The 22291-nt window shown below is 43.4% G+C and overlaps 1 pseudogene; it reads left to right on the top strand.

The window, feature by feature from the left end:
- The first annotated feature begins 526 nt into the window (after positions 1-526).
- Positions 527-22291, top strand: part of LOC115109057 (MAGUK p55 subfamily member 7-like) — a 31326-nt pseudogene continuing 9561 nt past the window's right edge.

The raw sequence follows: 22291 nt of genomic DNA, 5'->3' as shown, positions 1-22291 counted from the left end.
CTGTTGTTACCCTTAATCACATTTCCTCCTTCATTAAGGGTTATCATTAAACAGTGTTTGGTAGCGAAGAGCTGAGGACAACGTTCTTGACCAGTGATTTAAAAAAATATATATATATATTTAACCTTCATTTAACTAGGCAAGTCAGTTAAGAGCAAATTATTATTTACAATGGTGGCCTGAGGCTACATTGGTCAACCAACGGATTAAGAGAGGTACTGGCTACACTGTTTTGACAGAGCTGTGAGGCCTTAAGTGTGGGGAAGATGCAGCCAACGGAGCCAATCATGATGACCTGAAGTAATTAAGCCGCTACCTGTTTAGACACCGCAGGTAAACAAGGCCAGCATGCCGGTGTGCAAATGGCTGATGAGCTGATGGGAGGAGGTGGTAATTGATGCTGACAGTAAGCTGTCTCTGTCAATCAGTGTGACAAACACACACCTAGCCACAGGTCACACAAACGCACACACACGCACACACACACACACACACACACACACACACAACCTAGACACACCTCTCACACACACCTCAAACACCCGTACAAGCTCTCTCCTCCATCCCAATCACTCTAAGACACCTCCTCTACAGCCACACAGTACTGCCACTGAGAGAAGGTAAGACAAATATACAACTTGAACGATGCAGGACAGACATAGCTAATATACTGTAGGACAGGCATAGCTAATGTACTGTAGGACAGACACAGCTAATATACTGTAGGACAGGCATAGCTAATGTACTGTAGGACAGACACAGCTAATATACTTTAGGACAGGCATAGCTAATATACTGTAGGACAGACATAGCTAAAATACTGTAGGACAGACATAGCTAATATACTGTAGGACAGGCATAGCGAATGTACTGTAGGACAGACACAGTTAATATACTTTAGGACAGGCATAGCTAATATACTGTAGGACAGACATAGCTAATATACTGTAGATATACTGTAGGACAGGCATAGCTAATATACTTTAGGACAGGCATAGCTAATGTACTGTAGGACAGACACAGCTAATATACTTTAGGACAGGCATAGCTAATATACTGTAGGACAGGCATAGCTAATATACTGTAGGACAGGCATAGCTAATATACTGTAGGACAGGCATAGCTAATATACTGTAGATATACTGTAGGACAGGCATAGCTAATATACTTTAGGACAGGCATAGCTAATATACTTTAGGACAGGCATAGCTAATATACTGTAGATATACTGTAGGACAGGCATAGCTAATATACTGTAGATATACTGTAGGACAGACACAGCTAATATACTGTAGATATACTGTAGGACAGACACAGCTAATATACTTTAGGACAGGCATAGCTAATATACTGTAGGACAGGCATAGCTAATATACTTTAGGACAGGCATAGCTAATATACTTTAGGACAGGCATAGCTAATATACTTTAGGACAGGCATAGCTAATATACTGTAGATATACTGTAGGACAGGCATAGCTAATATACTGTAGGACAAGCACAGCTAATATACTTTAGGACAGACAGCTAATATACTGTAGGACAGGCACAGCTAATATACTGTAGATATACTGTAGGACAGACATAGCTAATATACTGTAGGACAGACATAGCTAATATACTGTAGGACAGACATAGCTAATATACTGTAGGACAGACATAGCTAATATACTGTAGGACAGACATAGCTAATATACTGTAGGACAGACATAGCTAATATACTGTAGGACAGGAATAGCTAATATACTGTAGGACAGGAATAGCTAATATACTGTAGGACAGGCATAGCTAATATACTGTAGGACAAGCACAGCTAATATACTTTAGGACAGACATAGCTCATATACCGTAGGACAGGCACAGCTAATATACTGTAGATATACTGTAGGACAGACATAGCTAATATACTGTAGATATACTGTAGGACAGACATAGCTAATATACTGTAGGACAGACATAGCTAATATACTGTAGGACAGACATAGCTAATATACTGTAGGACAGGAATAGCTAATATACTGTGGGACAGGAATAGCTAATATACTGTAGGACAGACATAGCTAATATACTGTAGGACAGGAATAGCTAATATACTGTAGGACAGACATAGCTAATATACTGTAGGACAGGAATAGCTAATATACTGTAGGACAGGCATAGCTAATATACTTTAGGACAGGCATAGCTAATATACTTTAGGACAGGCATAGCTAATATACTTTAGGACAGGCATAGCTAATATACTTTAGGACAGGCATAGCTAATATACTGTAGGACAAGCACAGCTAATATACTTTAGGACAGACAGCTAATATACTGTAGGACAGGCACAGCTAATATACTGTAGATATACTGTAGGACAGACATAGCTAATATACTGTAGGACAGACATAGCTAATATACTGTAGGACAGACATAGCTAATATACTGTAGGACAGACATAGCTAATATACTGTAGGACAGACATAGCTAATATACTGTAGGACAGACATAGCTAATATACTGTAGGACAGGAATAGCTAATATACTGTAGGACAGGAATAGCTAATATACTGTAGGACAGGCATAGCTAATATACTGTAGGACAACACAGCTAATATACTTTAGGACAGCTAATATACTGTAGATATACTGTAGGACAGACACAGCTAATATACTGTAGATATACTGTAGGACAGACATAGCTAATATACTGTAGGACAGACATAATATACTGTAGGACAGACATAGCTAATATACTGTAGGACAGACATAGCTAATATACTGTAGGACAGACATAGCTAATATACTGTAGGACAGACATAGCTAATATACTGTAGGACAGGAATAGCTAATATACTGTGGGACAGGAATAGCTAATATACTGTAGGACAGACATAGCTAATATACTGTAGGACAGGAATAGCTAATATAGTGTAGGACAGACATAGCTAATATACTGTAGGACAGGAATAGCTAATATACTGTAGGACAGACATAGCTAATATACTGTAGGACAGGAATAGCTAATATACTGTAGGACAGACATAGCTAATATACTGTAGGACAGACATAGCTAATATACTGTAGGACAGACATAGCTAATATACTGTAGGACAGGAATAGCTAATATACTGTAGGACAGACATAGCTAATATACTGTAGGACAGGAATAGCTAATATACTGTAGGACAGACATAGCTAATATACTGTAGGACAGGAATAGCTAATATACTGTAGGACAGGAATAGCTAATATACTGTAGGACAGACATAGCTAATATACTGTAGGACAGACATAGCTAATATACTGTAGGACAGACATAGCTAATATACTGTAGGACAGGAATAGCTAATATACTGTAGGACAGGAATAGCTCATATACTGTACACTCTTTGAGAAAAGGGTTCCAAAAGGGTTATTTGGCTATCCCCATAGGATAACCTTTTTTTGGTTCCAGCTACAACCCTTTTGGGTTCCGTGTAGAAAGGGTTTTGCAACCAAAAACAGTTAATCAAAGGGTTCTCCTATGGGAAAGGGTTCTCCTATGGGAAAGGGTTCTCCTATGGGAAAGGGTTCTCCTATGGGAAAGGGTTTTCCTATGGGAAAGGGTTCTCCTATGGGAAAGGGTTTTCCTATGGGAAAGGGTTCTCCTATGGGAAAGGGTTCTCCTATGGGGATAGCCAGGTTCTAGGTAGCACCTTTTTTTCTAAGAGTGCAGGGTAGCAGAGACATGCCTAGAGTACATCAAGTGGTCTGTCTTCAGTAATCAATTTAAACAGGAAATGACTTACTATACTAGTGTTTATGGACTCCATATAGATGTTATGAAGTCAGAAACAGGTGCAGTTAATATATAGTATTTGGAGTAACAACTTGTAAACATTTTGTATGTTATGGTACTGTCCTTCAGTGTTCTTTAGTTGCTATGCTTGGAAATATACGTTTTGTGCGTACGTAAGATGCACCTAAATATTGACAAAGATTATACAATGATTTGGTATAATTTCAGGTACCTACATGCAGTAGGATTTGTTGTCTTTGGAAAGTTGTGTCCTTTTAAGGGGTAGGCAATAGACCCTTTACTTAATTATTCAATTATGACCAATAATCCCATAGCAAAAAAAAAAAAAAGCCCAACTAAGGTCAGCAGACAGGAATCTGGGTTTTATTGGTCTATGAGTATCTTAGAGTGGATTCTGGTATCCCCTCCAATTAAATAAGTCAATCTGTTTGATAGTCTTTAGTGTGCTATACCCATGCAACATCTTTGAATGTTAAGGACCACATTAATATAGAGAGTCAACCAGGACACGAAATAGGTCAGACTGCCTGATTAGCCATTGACTCTGTCAGCAACAACATCATTTCACCAACAGTATGAAGAGCGATCCGCCTATTACCTCGAATGTTTTGCCACTGCTGATTGACTTGAAATGTGCCTATTTGAACATGGTTTATATCTGGGAATGTCCTTATTTTCAGAGTCACAATAGAACAACCAATATGACTTCCTGCAGGCAGATATATGGTGATGATGCAGACATACAGTGTTGACGCAGCTCAGTGCCGGGTGTTCCATTTGGCCCACTTTCTATTAATCAACCTCATTGGCCCAGATTGACTTAAGTAAAAGGCGTGCATGGTACTTGTCTGTACTGGACCGTGAAATCTATTCCTAATCCCTTTTACAAAGTCCTATCATCCAATCTGCTTCATTAGTGCATTCCGACTTATTTGCCTAATGTTGAGTTGGGTTTTTGCTAAAGTGAGGAATTGTCTATGTCCCCAATGTTGGTTTCATGGAAGAGCTACATAATTCCCATAGTGCTAACAGAGTGTTACTAGAATGGCAGCACATGGATGAGCTACATTATAGAAGTGATTATAACCACCTGCTAGATTAAACAGTCAGGGCAATTTGCTGGAATCTTTCTTCAGGTTTCTGTGGGTTTTGTTTTTAACCCTTTAACGTCTGGACACTCTTGATGTGTGGTCCCTGTGTGGTCCTGAAGTGCAGTCCCAATGGCTGTCCCCCCATATATCATTGTGCCATAGCCATTCCATCAGATGAGTTTATTCCCTGGATCAGTGGATTATCTCTAGCGTCTGAGCCTGGGACCAAAGGAAGAGCTGCTCAGCTTTAGGTTCGCTAGCTGTTTACCCTCCAAGCACTCTAAACAGATTGGCTCCTGAGTTAGCCAGACTTAATCTGGGCAAGAGAGGGTTATTTTGAAGGTTACAGAAGAAGACCTGGTAGTGCTTGATTCCCTTTTGTTTGGTATATCTGTTGTGGTAGTGTCCGGCCAGACAGCAGTAGGCTACTGAAAGGCATTGGAGTTCATGAGTGGACTGGTGCAACCAATACAGATCTCCTAGGTAATCCACGAAGACAAAAGCACAAGGTCCATGTAGAGGTCAAAACTAAAATGCACAGTTGACGTATAAGTATCTAGTACATAGCTTTCTCAAAAATCAGTAGTGGAAAGATTTGTTTACATACAGTGGGGCAAAAAAGTATTTAGTCAGCCACCAATTGTGCATGTTCTCCCACTTAAAAAGATGAGAGAGGCCTGTAATTTTCATCATAGGTACACGGACTCAGCTCTTCGCTTTTTCCACCATAATTTGCAAATAAATTCATTAAAAATCCTACAATGTGATTTTCTGGGGTTTTTTCCCTCATTTTGTCTGTCATAGTTGAAGTGTACCTATGATGAAAATTACAGGCCTCTCTCATCTTTTTAAGTGGGAGAACATGCACAATTGGTGGCTGACTAAATACTTTTTTGCCCACTGTTTATACCTAAAAAAAACTGTATAAATGCATTGTTCACCCGAATTACAAATTACATATTGGTTACCCTATAAATAGTCTTTGGACAAAGAGAGAGAGCAATGTCTTATTTCTGTTTAGCTGGCTGCTTGCACAAATGCTAACTTTAGCATTTTTGTCCAAAAGTTAGCATGTTTTTTTAATTTAATGCCCAAATGACCCAAAAATGTGTAGCAAATGTATAGCTAAAGGAACACTATGTGACAATATGAAAGGTTTTCCACTGTATCTTTCATTGTACTTCCTCTCTCCCTCTCCTCCAGTGTTATGGAAGGACCCAGGCCGGTTGTTTTGAGCGGCCCCTCAGGGGCAGGGAAGAGCACTCTCATGAAGATGTTACTGAGGGATTATGTTGGAGTCTTCGGCTTCAGCGTGTCACGTACGTTTGTGTATATCCTGTCAGGGAGGAAGTGGGACAGCATTAAGCCCTATCTATCGGTACTCTCAGCCTTATCAAACTCTAGGCCAAGTTTGCCAAAGGATTTTGATGTGGGAGAGCTCTGTATCCAATCCATATTCAAGCACAATTATAACTAGTTATAGTTGTGCTGACTGGTACGAGAGAGGGATGTCCTCTATCTCCATTCTTCTTCTTGTTGGTTGCAATGGAGACCACTGAACACTACAGAAACGGCACACCTTTAGGGTCGGCTGGCATGTCTTTGAATGCACATCGTTGAGGTTATTGATAGCCTTCCTTATGACCAGGAGTTGATGATGGAGGTTGATGATGGATGTTGATGATGGAGGTTGATGATGGATGTTGATTATGGAGGTTGATGATGGATGTTGATGATAAATGTTGATGATGGATGTTGATTATGGAGGTCGATGATGGATGTTGATTATGGAGGTTGATGATGGATGTTGATGATAAATGTTGATGATGGATGTTGATTATGGAGATTGATGATGGATGTTGATTATGGAGGTCGATGATGGATGTTGATGATGGATGTTGATTATGGAGGTCGATGATGGATGTTGATGATGGATGTTGATGATGGAGGTTGATGATGGATGTTGATTATGGAGGTTGATGATGGATGTTGATGATGGATGTTGATTATGGAGGTGGATGATGGATGTGGATGATGGATGTGGATGATGGATGTTGATTATGGAGGTTGATTATGGAGGTTGATGATGGATGTTGATTATGGAGGTTGATGCTGGATGTTGATGATAAATGTTGATGATGGATGTTGATGATGGAGATTGATGATGGATGTTGATTATGGAGGTCGATGATGGATGTTGATGATGGATGTTGATGATGGATGTTGATGATGGAGGTTGATGATGGATGTTGATTATGGAGGTTGATGATGGATGTTGATGATGGATGTTGATTATGGAGGTGGATGATGGATGTGGATGATGGATGTTGATTATGGAGGTTGATGATGGATGTTGATGATGGATGTTGATTATGGAGGTTGATGATGGATGTTGATGATGGATGTTGATTATGGAGGTGGATGATGGATGTGGATGATGGATGTTGATTATGGAGGTTGATGATGGATGTTGATGATGGATGTTGATTATGGAGGTTGATGATGGATGTTGATGATGGATGTCGATGATGGATGTTGATTATGGAGGTTGATGATGGATGTTGATGATGGATGTTGATTATGGAGGATGATGGTAGATGTTGATGATGGAGGTTGATGATGGAGGTTGATGATGGATGTTGATGATGGAGGTTGATGATGGATGTTGATTATGGAGGTTGATGATGGATGTTGATGATGGATGTTGATTATGGAGGTTGATGATGGATGTTGTTGATGGATGTTGATTATGGATGTTGATTATGGAGGTTGATGATGGATGATGGGTGATGATGGATGTTGATGATGGATGTTGATGATGGAGGTTGATGAATGGTGTTGATGATGGATGTTGATTATGGAGGTTGATGAATGGTGTTGATGATGGATGTTGATGATGGAGGTTGATGAATGGTGTTGATGATGGATGTTGATTATGGAGGTTGATGAATGGTGTTGATTATGGATGTTGATGATGGATGTTGATGATGGAAGTTGATGAATGGTGTTGATGATGGATGTTGATGATGGAGGTTGATGAATGGTGTTGATGATGGATGTTGATTATGGAGGTTGATGAATGGTGTTGATGATGGATGTTGATGATGGAGGTTGATGAATGGTGTTGATGATGGATGTTAATGAATGGTGTTGATTATGGATGTTGATTATGGATGTTGATGAATGGTGTTGATGATGGATGTTGATGAATGGTGTTGATTATGGATGTTGATTATGGATGTTGATGAATGGTGTTGAAGATGGATGTTGATGAATGGTGTTGATTATGGATGTTGATGATGGAGGTTGATGAATGATGTTGATGATGGATATGGATGATGGATGTTGATACTTACTGAATGTGTCCTTACAGATACAACACGGGGCCCACGTCCAGGAGAGGTAGATGGCAAAGGTACAGTAATATTCTCTGACTCATAAACACAGTGTCACGCCTGCTCCCGCTGTCTCTGGTGCTCGAGGGCTGCCAGGCTTCCCTTCATTACGCACACCTGTCACCATCATTACACGTATTGGCGTTCACTGGACTCACCTGGACTCCTTCACTTTTTTGATTGCCTTCCTTATTTCTGTCTGCTCCCCGGTTTGTTCCCTGTGTCAGCATTAATGTCGTTATGTGTTCATGTCTTGACGCTGTCTTGTCCTGTTCCATGTCTGTTGCTAAATGAAATGTTCACTCCCTGTCCCTGCTTCTCGTCTACCAGCGTCGATCCTTGCACACAGATCATGTCAGTAAACCAAGAAGGATATCAGTGACGCTCTCCTGGATTTGAATCAAGCTGGTTTTGTAACTTCAAATCTGCTTTCAAGCCTGAATGACAATGAATTGATCATTCTCCTCTCCTGTCCATTTGAAGATTACCACTTCTCAAACAGGGAGGCTATGCAGGAGGATATTGATGATGGGAAATACATTGAGAATGCTGAGTTTTCCGGCAACCTGTATGGAACAAGGTAGAGTACATGTTGATAACCTTCTGTTGACACCAAAATATCTTACAGTTACATGTAGGGTTGTGAATTTCTGATGACTTTCCCACAATTCTCAGGCTTTCTAGAAATCCCAGATGGAGGATTCCTGGAATCAAGAGGGAATAACCAGGAAATACAAGAACTCTCTAACCTGGATTTCTGGAAAACCTGATAATTTTGGGAACATTACTGGAGTTTTGGAACAGTATGCTAGTTAATTTGCTTTTATGTTGCCCTACCGGTGATATTGATACATCAAAATGAACAAGCAGAGTACTTGCTCCACTGGTGACTAGAATCCAGTAGGGTTTTCTCCTGTCATTGCTTTGTAAAGATATCTTTAAATGCAGGTCCAGCTAGATTAGCAAAGAGACAGGCCGGGGACAGAATGAGCTTTATCCTCCAGGGTAGCCTAGTGGTTAGAGCGTTGGACTAGTAACCGAAAGGTTGCAAGTTCAAATCCCCGAGCTGACAAGGTACAAATCTGTCGTTCTGCCCCTGAACAGGCAGTTAATCCACTCTTCCTAGGCCGTCATTGAAAATAAGAATTTGTTCTTAACTGACTTGCCTAGTAAAATAAAGGTAAAAAAATATATATATTTAATTTTTGTTTTTTTAAATACACTGCGTTCAGAAAGTTTTCCTTTTGTCCACATTTTGTTATGTTACAGCCTTACTCTAAAATGGATTAAATAAAACATGTTCCTCATCAAGCTGCACACAATATCCCATGATAACAAAGTAAAGGTTTTTAGAAATGGTTGCAAAAAATAAATACATCAATTAAAATACCATATTTACATAAGTATTAAGACCCTTTGCTGTGAGCTTAGGTCCACCTTGTCTCCACTGATCATCCTTGAGATGTTTCTCCAACTTGACTGGAGTCCACCTGAGGTAAATTCAATTGATTGGATATGATTTTGAAAGTCACACACCTGTCTATATAAGGTCCCACAGTTGACAGTGCATGTAAGAGCAACAACCAAGCCATGAGATCAAAGGAAATGTCTGTAGAGCTCAGAGAAAGGATTGTGTCGAAGCACAGATCTGGGGAAGGGTACTAAACATTTCTGCAGCATTGGAGGTCCTCAAGAACACAATCGCCTACATCATTCTTAAATGGAAGAAGTTTTGAACTACCAAGACTCTTCCTAGAGCTGGCCACCCAGCCGAATTGAGCAATCGGGGGAGAATGGCCTTGGTCAGGGAGCTGACCAAGAACCTGATGGTTACTATGACAGTGTTCCAGAGTACCTATGTGGAGATGAGAGAACCTTCCAGAAGGACAACCATCTCTGCAGCACTCCACCAATCAGACCTTTATGGGAGAGTGGCCAGACGAAAGCCACTCCTCAGTAAAATGTCAGCCCGATTGGTGTTTGCCAAAAGGCACCTAAAGACTCTCAGACCATGCGAAACAAGATTCTCTGGTCTGATGAAACCAATATCGAACACTTTGGCCTGAATAGCAAGTGTCACATCTGGAGGAAACCTGGCACCATCCCTATGTGGAAGCATGGTGGTGGCAGCATCATGCTGTGGGATTGTTTTTTAGTGGCATGGACTGGGAGACTAGTCAGGATTGAGGGAAAGATGAACAACGATTAAGTACAGAGAGATCATTGATGAAAACCTGCTCCAGAGCGCTCAGGACCTCAGACTCGGGCAAAGGTTCACCTTCCAACAGGACAATGACCCTAAGCACACAGCTAAGACAACACAGAAATGGCGTCGGGACAAGACTCAGAATGTCCTTGAAGTGGCCCAGCCAGACCCCATACTTGAACCCAATCGAGCATCTCTGGAGAGACGTGCAGCAACGCTCCACATCCAACCTGACAGAGCTTGAGAGTATCTGCAGAGAAGAATGGGAGAAACTCCCCAAATACAGGTATGCCAAGCTTAAAAATCTAATTTTATTTGCCACACACACATGTTTAGCAGATGTTATTGCATCATACCCAAGAAGACTTGAGTCGCTGCCAAAGGTGCTTCAAAAAATTACTGAGTAAAGGGCCTGAATACATTTTTTAAAAACATTTCTATAAACCTGTTTTTACTTCGTCATTATGAGGTATTGTGTGTAGATTGGTGAGTGAAAAAAACACACTATTTAATCAATTTTAGAATAAGCCTGTAACGCAAAAAAATGTGGAAGAATTCAAGGGGTCTGAATACTTTCTGAATGCACTGTACATATCAGGATAGCACTTGATAGCACACAGAACTCAACACCTGCAGTGTCACTCTTAATCTGAACAACTAAACCCTGATAATAGCTTTTGGTGTTATGATTAATGTTACTATCCTCTTACCCTAGCTATTCTGTCGCATGTGAGGAATAGTCACTGGTCTAATGTCACTCCCCATCCCCTGTTATAAGCCTATAGTACATACCTAGGTGGAAAGGTGCGTTCTTGTGCTGTTCAATGGGATCCTTAAACAATTAATGAGCATCATTTATGTTGTCTATTTTCTACACAGCAAGTCTTCTGTAGATGACGTGAGGGCCAAGGGCCTCATCTGCATCTTAGATGTGGAGATCCAGGAGTGAAGAACATCAAGGAGACTGATCTGGACCCCATCTATGTTTCTATCCAGCCCCCCTCTATTGAGATCCTGGTAAAGTCCAATTCAGAGTTCAGAGCTTCCATAGTCCGCATGGTCCAATAGAAAACATTTACGAACTCATTTGATATGCTCTTACTGAGGTGCAGATATATGTCACGATGGAATACAGACTATCGTGGCTCTGCGTCTGTAAACTCTGTAACTAGTCAACAATCATACAACGCAGAGAGTTTTACTGTATTATGGCGTTTCTTAAGGTTTTGAGCTTGGACCCCTATTATTTTCTCTATATGATAATCATCCTTAGACATGTCAAGCCAACCTGGTCTCAGAGCATTTAGTAAATCCGAGACACTCAATTTAGTATGATATGTTATGTTTCGTATGGTATGTATTCGTTTGTTGATGTCCATCACCAATTTCATATATGTTACGAATTACAATTTGTATTATATGTTATGATTTTGCGTAACATTCAATATGTTATGAATTAGAAAAATTCACAATATGTTATGATTTTGCAAAATGTATAATATGCTACGAATTCTAAATAGGTGGGTAGCTGACTAATGTTAGCTAGGCTAGGGTTTAGGGTTAGGGTTAAGTTTAGGAGTTAAAGGGTTAGGGTTAGAGGAAGGGCTAGCTAAAAGGGTTGAAGTTAGGGTTAGGTGAAGGGCTAGCTAAAAAGGTTGAAGTTAGGGTTAGGGGAAGGGCTAGCCAAAAAGGTTGAAGTTAGGGTTAGGGGAAGGGCTAGCTGAAAGGGTTGAAGTTAGGGTTAGGGGAAGGGTTAGCTAACATGCTAAGTAGCTAAAAAGTATTAAGACTGGGCTGGTCATCCTTGAGCTCGTGATATGAGACTCTTGAAATTTACAAATTGTAATATATTTGGGGACCATTGATGTTTACAGGAAAAGCGTCTGAGGGACAGAAATACTGAGACAGAGGAGAGTCTGCAGAAGCGTCTGGAGACAGCGCGAGTTGACATGGAGCTCAGTAGGTCCCCCTTACTGTCCCATATAGACATGGCCATACTACAAATGTTTGAAGAATATGGATGGAACAATGAATTATCCGTGCTATGCCTTTAACAATGATTTGAGAAGAGCTTTCACAATTCATTTATCACTCTCCTATTTCAGGCAACGAGCCAGGAATGTTTGACGCGCTTATTGTCAATGAAGACTTAGAGGAGGCGTATGAGAAGTTGCAAAGTGTTCTTATTGAGGTGAGTCTGAAGAGGATGGTTGTCTGCATGTAGTATGGGGACAAAGTATAATTGTCAGTCAGTCGGTAGCAGTGGAGGCTGCTGAGGGGAAGACGGCTCATAATAATGGCTGGAATGGAGTTAATTGAATGGTATCAAACATATTGAAACCATGTACGTATTTGATTCCAAATATTCCGCTCCAGACGTTACCACGAGCCCGTTGTCCACAATTAAGGTGCCACCAATCTCCTGTGGTCCACAATTAAGGTGCCACCAATCTCCTGTGGTCGGTAGTAAGTGTTGAGTCATATTTATGTGATGGCTTTGTAACTAAACTTGATATTCTTATACTTGTCTCAACAGGAAATAACGAAGGTTCAGTCGACCAAGAAAGAAAGATGCAATTCGTAAGAAGCTATTTGTTATTATGCATATCACAGCCACACATTTTCAATAGAAAACTAGTTAGTTCAATTGAGAACAAGTTTTCACTATTCAATGTAAAGTATAGCTTTTCACGTGTTTAATGTTTTCCACTTTATTGAACCCTCTCCCTCTCCTCCAGTGTTATGTCAGGACCCAGGCCGGTTGTTCTGAGCGGCCCCTCAGGGGCAGGGAAGAGCACTCTGCTAAAGAAACTGCTGAAGGACTACAAGGGAGTCTTCGGCTTCAGCGTGTCACGTACGTTTCGTATCACCAGATGTAGTTTCCAGCAGTAGGGCTGCAGTATCTATCCCCGCGGGTGCGACTGGACCACGAGGAAGACCAATGAACACTAAAGAAGCCATATACAGTCAGGGTTGAGGCTATTGATATCATTCTGTATCATATGATCACAGAATAGGATGGATGTTGAATTGATGCTCACTGAATGTGTCCTTGCAGATACAACCCGGGATCCACGTCCAGGAGAGGTAGATGGCAAAGGTACAGTATAATGTTTTCAGTCACAACACAGAATCATGTCAGTAAGCCCAGAAAGATTTCAGTGGCGCTCTCCAGGCCCAGAATGAAGCTTCCATCTTTAGTAAGAAATGCCTACTGTATGAACGCAGAGACTGGAATTCAATGTATTACATTTTTACATTTTAGTCATTTAGCAGACACTCCAATACAGAGATAGCAACCACATGTCATAGTAAGTACATTTTTCCTCAATAAAGTAGCTACTGTATCAGCAAAGTCAGAGCTAGTAAGGGGGGTCAACTTTAAGGCATTACTTTATTATAATTTTTTTGGGGTTGGGGTATTATTTGGGGGTGGTGAGGGCGGTAAGGAGTGGGTGTGATGGGGGTGCTGTGGGATTATTTAAGGGTGTTTTCACATATAGTCCTCTTTAAAAGAACTGATCTCAGTCCTCTTTAAAGTGAACTGGGGTACAAAAAAATACAAAAACCAGAAAGAATTCAGTTCTCTTTGTATTCACACTGCCTTTGAATGAGGATTCAACTCTTTTGCCAGTTCACTTCACCTAGTTTGTGGACCGAGTCCTCTTTGCATTCACATTGCTATGTTTAGAAAGGAACCAAGATCTTTTTCCGACATTTGTACAACATTTTGTGGGGTCTGAGTTCCTTTGGAGTGTTCACACTGCACACAAAAAACGATAGGGGTGGGAGGGCCAAGAAATCAGCGGTGGCAGAACGAAATGCTCAAGTTGAGGTGTAGGGTTTGTGCATAGTCTGAAGGTAGAGATGGGCAGTTCCTCTTGCTGCTCCTTAGGCTAGTAACATTGTCTTGTAGCTGCAGTGCCATGACAACCTGGTCTCAGAGCAAAATGTATTATATTTGACAAAAATCTGTGTCACTCCATTTAGTATAATAGGTTACATTACATTGGCCTAAGAATGTAATAGCAGTCATACAATGTAATGAATTGTATATACTCTATGTCCCATGTATTGATAGTTCAGTATGATATGCTACTTTTGACTGATTTAGTATGATAAACTACATTAGGTTAGGGGTTAAGATTAGGATTAAGGTTAGGGTTAGGTTATAGGGTTAAGGTTAGGGGAGGGCTTAGCTAATATGCTAAGTAGCTAATTGTCCTTGATGAGATTTGAGCATGCAACCTTTCGGTTGCTAAACTTTCACTCTATGTAGCCACCCAACCACCATGACCAGCTAAACTCCTTTAATATTTGCCTTAAGTAACCTACTGTCATACCAAACATAACATATCATACTAATTTAAGTGTCCCGGATTTACGTAGCCCAATGTAATGTAATATAACAAAGTAACATACAGTACCATACCAAATGGAATGGCCCGGATTTTAGTCAAATTTCCTACGTTTTGCTCAGACCTGGCATGCCATGTTGAGTGTGGTGGAAGCTATCTGCTCACAATTGCTGTATTTCCGAATAGACTGTTCAGGCGACAGCTGTGTTTTCTATCGTAAATAAGTCCTAGTAAAGACTGGAGACAATGATTAACCTTTTACTACAGTGATTTCTTGGTGGTCTTAAACAAATCTACTTTGAAACAAAAGTACACACCTCACACACATGGTTATGGGCTTAAAAAGTCACCTGTACGCTCTTATAAAAAAGATGCTATCTGTCCCCAAGGAATCCCCTTTGAAGAACTAATTTTCTTTCCAGGTAGAACCCTTTTGCATTCCATGTAGAGGGTTCTAAATAAGAATTTGTTCTTAACCTTCTTGCCTAGTTTAATATTTTTTTAAAAACATCTCTGGAGAGACCTGATAATAGCTGTGCAGCAATGCTCCCTGTCCAACCTGACAGAGCTTTAGAGGATCTACCCAAGAAGAACCCTTTTGGTTTCATCATACTCAGGTAGAACTCTTTGGGTTCCTTGTAGAGGGTTCTACATGGAACGCAAAAGGGTTCTCCTATGGGGACAGCTGAAGAACCCTTTTTTCTAAGTGTACCATGTCAGACATACAGTGCCTTCGGAAAGTATTCAGACCCCTTGACTTTTTCAACATTTTGTTACATTTACAGCCTTATTCTAAAATTGATTAAATCATTTCCCCCCTCAATCTACACACAATACCCCATAATGACAAAGCAAAAACCCTTTACTCAGTACTTTGTTGAAGCAGCTTTGGCAGCGACTACAGCGTAGAGTTTTCTTGGGTATGATGCTACAAGCTTGGCACACCTATATTTGGGGAGTTTCTCCATTCTTCTTTGCAGATCCTCAAGCTCTGTCAGGTTGGATGGGGAGCGTTGCTGCACAGCTACTATCACGTCTCACAGAGATGTTAATTTTAAAATATATTTAACTAGGCAAGTCAGTTAAGAACAAATTCATATTTATAATGACGGCCAACCAAACCTTAACCCAGACGACACTCTGACAATTGTGCGCCGCCCTATGGGACTACCAATCATGCCCAGTTGTGATACAGCCTGGAATCGAACAAGGGTCTGTAGTGAATGCCTCTAGCACTGAGATGCAGTGCCTTAGACTGCTGCACCATTCGGGAGATGTTCAATCAGGTTGAAGTCTGGGCCCTGGCTGGGCCACTCAAGGACATTCAGAGACTTGTACTTTGCTCCGTTCATCTTTCCCTCGATCCTGACTAGACTCCCAGTCCCTGCCACTGAAAAACATCCCCATGCTACCTCCACCATGCTTCAGCATAGAGATGATGCCAGGTTTCCTCCAGACTTGATTCTTGGCATTCAGTCCAAAGAGTTCAATGTTGATTTCATCAGACCAGAAAATCTTGTTTCTCATGGTCTGAGAGTGTTTAGGTATCTTTTGGCAAACTTCAAGCGGGCAGTCATGTGCCTTTTACTGATGAGTGGTTTCTGTCTGACCACACTACCATAAAGGTCTGTTTGGTGGAGTACTGCAAAGATGGTTGTCCTTCTGGAAGGTTCTCCCATCTCCACAGAGGAACTCTAGAGCTCTGTCAGAGTAACCATCTGGTTCTTGGTCACCTCCCTGACCAAGGCCCTTCTCCCCCGATTGCCAAGTTTTTCCAGGAGGCCAGCTCTAGGAAGAGTCTTGGTGGTTCCTAACTTCATCCATTTAAGAATGATGGAGGACACAATCCTGTCTCTGGGCTCTACGGACAATTCCTTTGACCTCATGGCGTGGTTTTCGCTGTGGCATACACTGTCAACTGTGGAACCTTTTTATAGACAGTTGTGTGCCTTTCCAAATCATGTCCAATTAATTTAATTTACCACAGGTGGACTCCAATCAAGTTGTAGAAACATCTCAAGGATGATTATTGGGAAAGGGATGCATCTGAGCTCAATTTCGAGTCTCATAACAGTGTCTTAATACTTGTAAATAAGGTATTTCTGTTTTATTTTTTTGCTAAAATTGAAAACATTCCTAAAAACCTGTTTTCGTTTTGTCATTGTGTGCAGATTGCTGAAGGTATTTTTTATTAATACATTTGAGAAAAATGCTGTATCATAACAAAATTTAGAAAAAGTCAAGGGATCTGAATACTTTCCGGGAGGCACTGTAGAGTTGAAATGTATTCCATTTATAGTTTTCATCCCAATATTACAATTTATATACATCACAGAACCCTTTGACATGGAAACATTTAAATAATGTTTATTAATTATGAAATTATGAACAATTTGAATAACGTTTCACCTATGAGGCCACGAGGTAATTTGACTGCAGGAAATGCAGGACAGATAATGCATGTAGTTGCATGACATATTACAGAGAAACTTTACATTACAGTAACCAGTCATTTGTGTTGACTAGATTCTTATGGCTTTTGGGAATCAAATCCACAACCCTGGTGTTGCAAGCACAACGATCTACTAACTGATCCCCACGGGACCCCTATATACAGTTGAAGTCGGAGTCATTAAAACTCGTTTTTCAACCATTACACACATTTCTTGTTAATAACAAACTATAGTTTTGGCAAGTTGGTTAAAACATCTACTTTGTGCATGACACAAGTTATTTTCCCAACAATTGTTTACAAACATATTATTTCACTTATAATTCACTGTATCACAATTCCAGTGGGTCAGAAGTTTACCTACACTAAGTTGACTGTGCCTTTAAACAGCTTGAAAATTCCAGAAAATGATGTCATGGCTTTAGAAGCTTCTGACAGGCAATTGACATCATTTGAGTCAATTGGAGGTGTACCTGAGGATGTATTTCAGGGCCTACCTTCAAACTCAGTGCCTCTTTGCTTGACATCATGGGAAATCAAAAGATCAAAAAATCAGCCAAGACCTCAGAACAACCTCAGACCTCCACAAGTCTGGTTCATCCTTGGGAGCAATTTCCAAATGCCTGAAGGTACCATGTTCATCTGTACAAACAATAGTACGCAAGTATAAACACCATGGGACCACGCAGCCGTCATACCGCTCAGGAAGGAGACGTGTTCTGTCTCCTGGAGATGAACGTAGTTTGGTGCAAAAAGTGCAAATCAATCCCAGAACAACAGCAAAGGACCTTGTGAAGATGCTGGAGGAAACGGGTACAAAAGTATCTATATCCACAGTGAAACAAGTCCTATATCGACATAACCTGAAAGGCCGCTCAGCAAGGAAGAAGCCACTGCTCCAAAACCGCCATTAAAAAGCCAGACTACGTTTTGCAACTGCACATGGGGACAAAGATCGTACTTTTTAGAGACATGTCCTCTGGTCTGATGAAACAAAAATAGAACTGTTTGGCCATAATGACCATCGTTATGTTTGGAGGAAAAAGTGGGAGGCTTGCAAGCCGAAGAACACATCCCAACCTTGAAGCACGGGGCAGAATCATGTTGTGGGGTGCTTTGCTGCAGGAGGCACTGGTGCACTTCACAAAATAGATGTCATCATGAGGGTGGAAATGTATGTGGATATATTGAAGCAATATCTCAAGACATCAGTCAGGAAGTTAAAGCTTGGTCGGAAATGGGTCTTCCAAATGGACAATGGTCCCAAGCATACTTCCAAAGTTGTGTCAAAATGGCTTAAGGACAACAAAGTCAAGGTATTGGAGTGGCCATCACAAAGCCCTGACCTCAATCCCATAGATTGCAGAACTGAAAAAGCGTTTGCGAGCAAGGAGGCCTACAAACCTGACTCAGTTACACCAGCTCTGTCAGGAGGAATGGGCCAAAATTCACCCAACTTATTGTGGAAAGCTTGTGGAAGGCTACCCTAGAAGCTTGACCCAAGTTAAACAATTTAAAGACCATGCTACCAAATACTAATTGAATGTATTGTAGCGACCCGCACAGACAGCTGTGTGTTATGTGTTAGGCTAGGAGGTGGTTGTGTTGTACTGACCAGTACCCGGTGTTCGCGGGGTCCGACATGTCAATCAACCTGCTATCTGCCAATCACGGGAATGCCTGGAATGTTCTGATGCCGGGCATCCTGGTGGTTGGCGGAGTGGCGTGGAGGGGGGTTGGGCAGGGGGGTGGAGCATTGGAAGTTAAGACCAGGTTCAGCTTTTGTTCTCTCTCTTACGTCTGGGCTTCACAAGAGAAGGTCATGATTGGCTTGTGGGTTATCTGTCATCTTTTTGGCGTGTGCTACGGCCCAAACAGTAGCCTGTGTAAAGTTGGTTTAATAAACCGTCAATTCGCAAACTCAAGCCTCTGTCTGGACAATTGTTCATTTATGATCTAGTCAGGTCATTACATTGGTGTCAGAAGTAAAAACATTGATACAAGTTAGCCAGCTAGCTAGCTGACTTATGTGGCTAGCTACCGTAGGTGAGAACGGGGATTGAAAATGCTTCGAGGGAATCCGAAAGTGAAGGTGGAGGTAGGGGACGATTATGGCCAAGGAGGTGCGTGTGAATGGACGTCGGGGGTTCTGTCTGAGGAGATCGCCAGGGCGTCGGAGCGCAGAGGCCGCTTGAGGGAGGACGTTAGAGCGATGGCGGATGAAGCGGGCATGAGTGCTTCGTCGACTGTATTTCGCGCGGATTCTGGTGGGCGGACCAAAGTGGTGACGTCGACGCGGCGTGACGAGGAATCTGGGGCCCAGGATGTAAACAAACATGGCGGCGCCCAGTTCCCGGCTGCGTCCGTATCTGTTAAGACCCCGAAGTATTCCGGTAAGGCGGATTGGGAAGCTTTTCATGCTCAGTTTGAACTGTTAGCTCATTTTAGGGGGTGGTCGGATGAAGAAAGGGCACTGCAGTTGGCTTTATGCCTCACGGATGAAGCTCTGGCCTGTTTGATATTGATTAGCCCCGAGGACAGGCATGATTATGGTGCTTTAGTGGGAGCACTGAGGAGGCGCTATGGACAGTGTGTACAGCCCGGGCTACTGCGCTCCGAACTGAGTAATAGACGCAGGCGGCCTGGAGAGCCTCTACGGGTGCTAGCTAATGACATTGAGAGCCTCTCTCGGCGGGCATATGCTCACATGCCCCCCTCCGTGCAGAGCGAGCTAGCACGGGACCAGTTCATACAGGCGCTCTCTCCTACGGCGCTGCGCATACAGACCCAGCTGGCTCATCCTGAGTCATTGCAGACAGCCTTGGAGATGGCTTTGGAGAGGGAGCTGGTGTGGGCTGGGGCTTCAGCTGGGGCTTTGGTGGGGGTACAGGGAGACACACCCTCTGTGCGAGCTGGGGGGCAGAGCAGCCCGGAGTCGGAAAAGCCTGCTTGGGTGGCCGAAATGACAAAACTCATTCGTGCTGTGTCGCTACAGGTGGAACGAAACACACGCCCTGGTCCCAGGGTCTGCTGGGGTTGTGGCCAGCCAGGCCATCTGCGCCGAGATTGCCCCATGTCCCCCAGAGCTAAGAGAAACGGCTCGGGGTCTTCATAGACCGGGTAGTGCGGACCCCTGGCTTTCTATCCCAACCACCATCAACTTCAGGAGGAGCACAGACGGCACAGACGGGGAAGCAAGGCTCCACTTCCCCCAGAAGCAGACGAGGGCAAGCGGATGGAGCCTGTTGTTGTGGTGGGCCGGACCTGTGTTGGGGACTTTTGTCATGTCCCTGTCACTGTGGAGGGGGGGCCCTGCTCCGCCCTGGTGGACACTGGGTCCACAGTAACCCTGGTGAGGCCAGATATTGTGCCAGTTTGGACTCAGTGTGAGCCTACAACTGTGCAGCTCCGCACAGTCACAGGTGAGCTGGCACCCATGAAAGGGAAGGGAATAATGACTCTGACAGTAGGGGGCAGGACTGTGCGTCATCCTGTGTGGGTGGCGGCTGTGCAGGACCCTTGTATCCTGGGGTTGGACTTTCTTAGGAGCACAGGCTGCCAGTTAGACCTAAATAGGGGCACACTGAGCTTCCAGGGAGGGACGGAAGTCACCATGGCCCCCCCTAATGTCACATTCACTCAACCCAACAAACCCTTTACTCCAACAATTAAAGCAGCAGAGACTCATGGCTGCGCCCCCTCCTCCACAGCTGTGTGTGACTTTTCCCCAGTCCCCCTGTCACCTACGGCGGTGTGTTACATTCCCCCAGCTACCTCCATGACACAGCCCTCTGTGAGCCCGGGCCGCACCCCCCAGCCCAGCTACCCCAGATGGGAGAGGAGAGGACACTGTCTGCAGTGAGGGAGATATGGGGGAGGAACTGTGTTGGTCTTGACCCCGAGCAGCAGGAACGGTTGTGGCAGTTGCTGTTTGAATTCAGAGACAGCTTTGCGTTGAGTGAGGAAGAGGTGGGTTAGACTCATCTGGTGCAGCATGAGATCGACACAGGTGATGCTCGACCCATCAAGATGCGTCCCCGCCGTATCCCGCTGGCACGCCAGGAGGCGGCAGACAAGGCTGTGTTGGAGATGCAGCGGGCAGACTTCATTGAGCCCTCAGACAGCCCCTGGGCGGCGCCAGTCGTCATGGTTCCGAAGAAGGGGGGCACCTGAGGTTCTGTGCGGACTACAGGCGGCTGAATGAGGTAACCAGGAAGGACTCATACCCCATACCACGTATCGATGAGTCGCTGGACCTGGTTAGGGGGTCCTCCTGGTTCTCCTCACTAGACCTCCGCAGTGGCTACTGGCAGGTGCCCCTCTCCCCAGAGGCCAGAGCCAAAACTGCGTTCTCCACTAACAGAGGACACTGGCAGTTCAAGGTCCTGTGCTTTGGCCTGTGCAACGCTCCAGCTACTTTTGAGCGTTTGATGGACAGGGTGCTGGATGGCATCCCCGACAGCAGTGTCTGGTATACCTCGATGACATCCTGGCCCATGGCAGCTCCTTCCAGTCAGCCCTGGGGGCGCTACGGCGTGTGCTGGAGAGGGTGGCTGCCGCAGGTCTGAAGCTCCACCCGAGAAGTGCCACTTCATGAGGAGAGAGGTGTCCTTCTTGGGCCACCGAGTGGGGAAGGAGGGGATCAGCACCATGGAGGACAAGGTAGGGGCTGTCAGAGACTGGCCCACCCCCACCGACCAGCGTCAGCTGAAGAGCTTCCTGGGCCTGGCCTCGTACTACAGGAGGTTTGTACGGGGCTTCTCAAGCGTTGCTGCTCCACTGAACCGCCTGCTGCCGAAGGACAAGGCTTTCACTTGGACAGTGGAGTGTGAGGAGGCGTTCAACACCCTCAAACGTGCACTGATCGAGGCCCCGTGCTCGCCCCCTGACCTCACCTTGTCCTTTATCCTGGACACAGACGCGAGCAATGTGGGCATGGGTGGGGTGCTGGCCCAGGTGGGGCCAGAGGGGAGAGAGTGGTGGCGTACTTCAGCAAAACATTTGAC

This window comes from Oncorhynchus nerka, linkage group LG25 (genome assembly GCF_034236695.1).
Source record: "Oncorhynchus nerka isolate Pitt River linkage group LG25, Oner_Uvic_2.0, whole genome shotgun sequence".
Taxonomy (NCBI): Eukaryota; Metazoa; Chordata; class Actinopteri; order Salmoniformes; family Salmonidae; genus Oncorhynchus; species Oncorhynchus nerka.
Note: the sequence above shows the minus strand (reverse complement) of the source record. Positions and strands in the feature narration are given on the sequence as shown.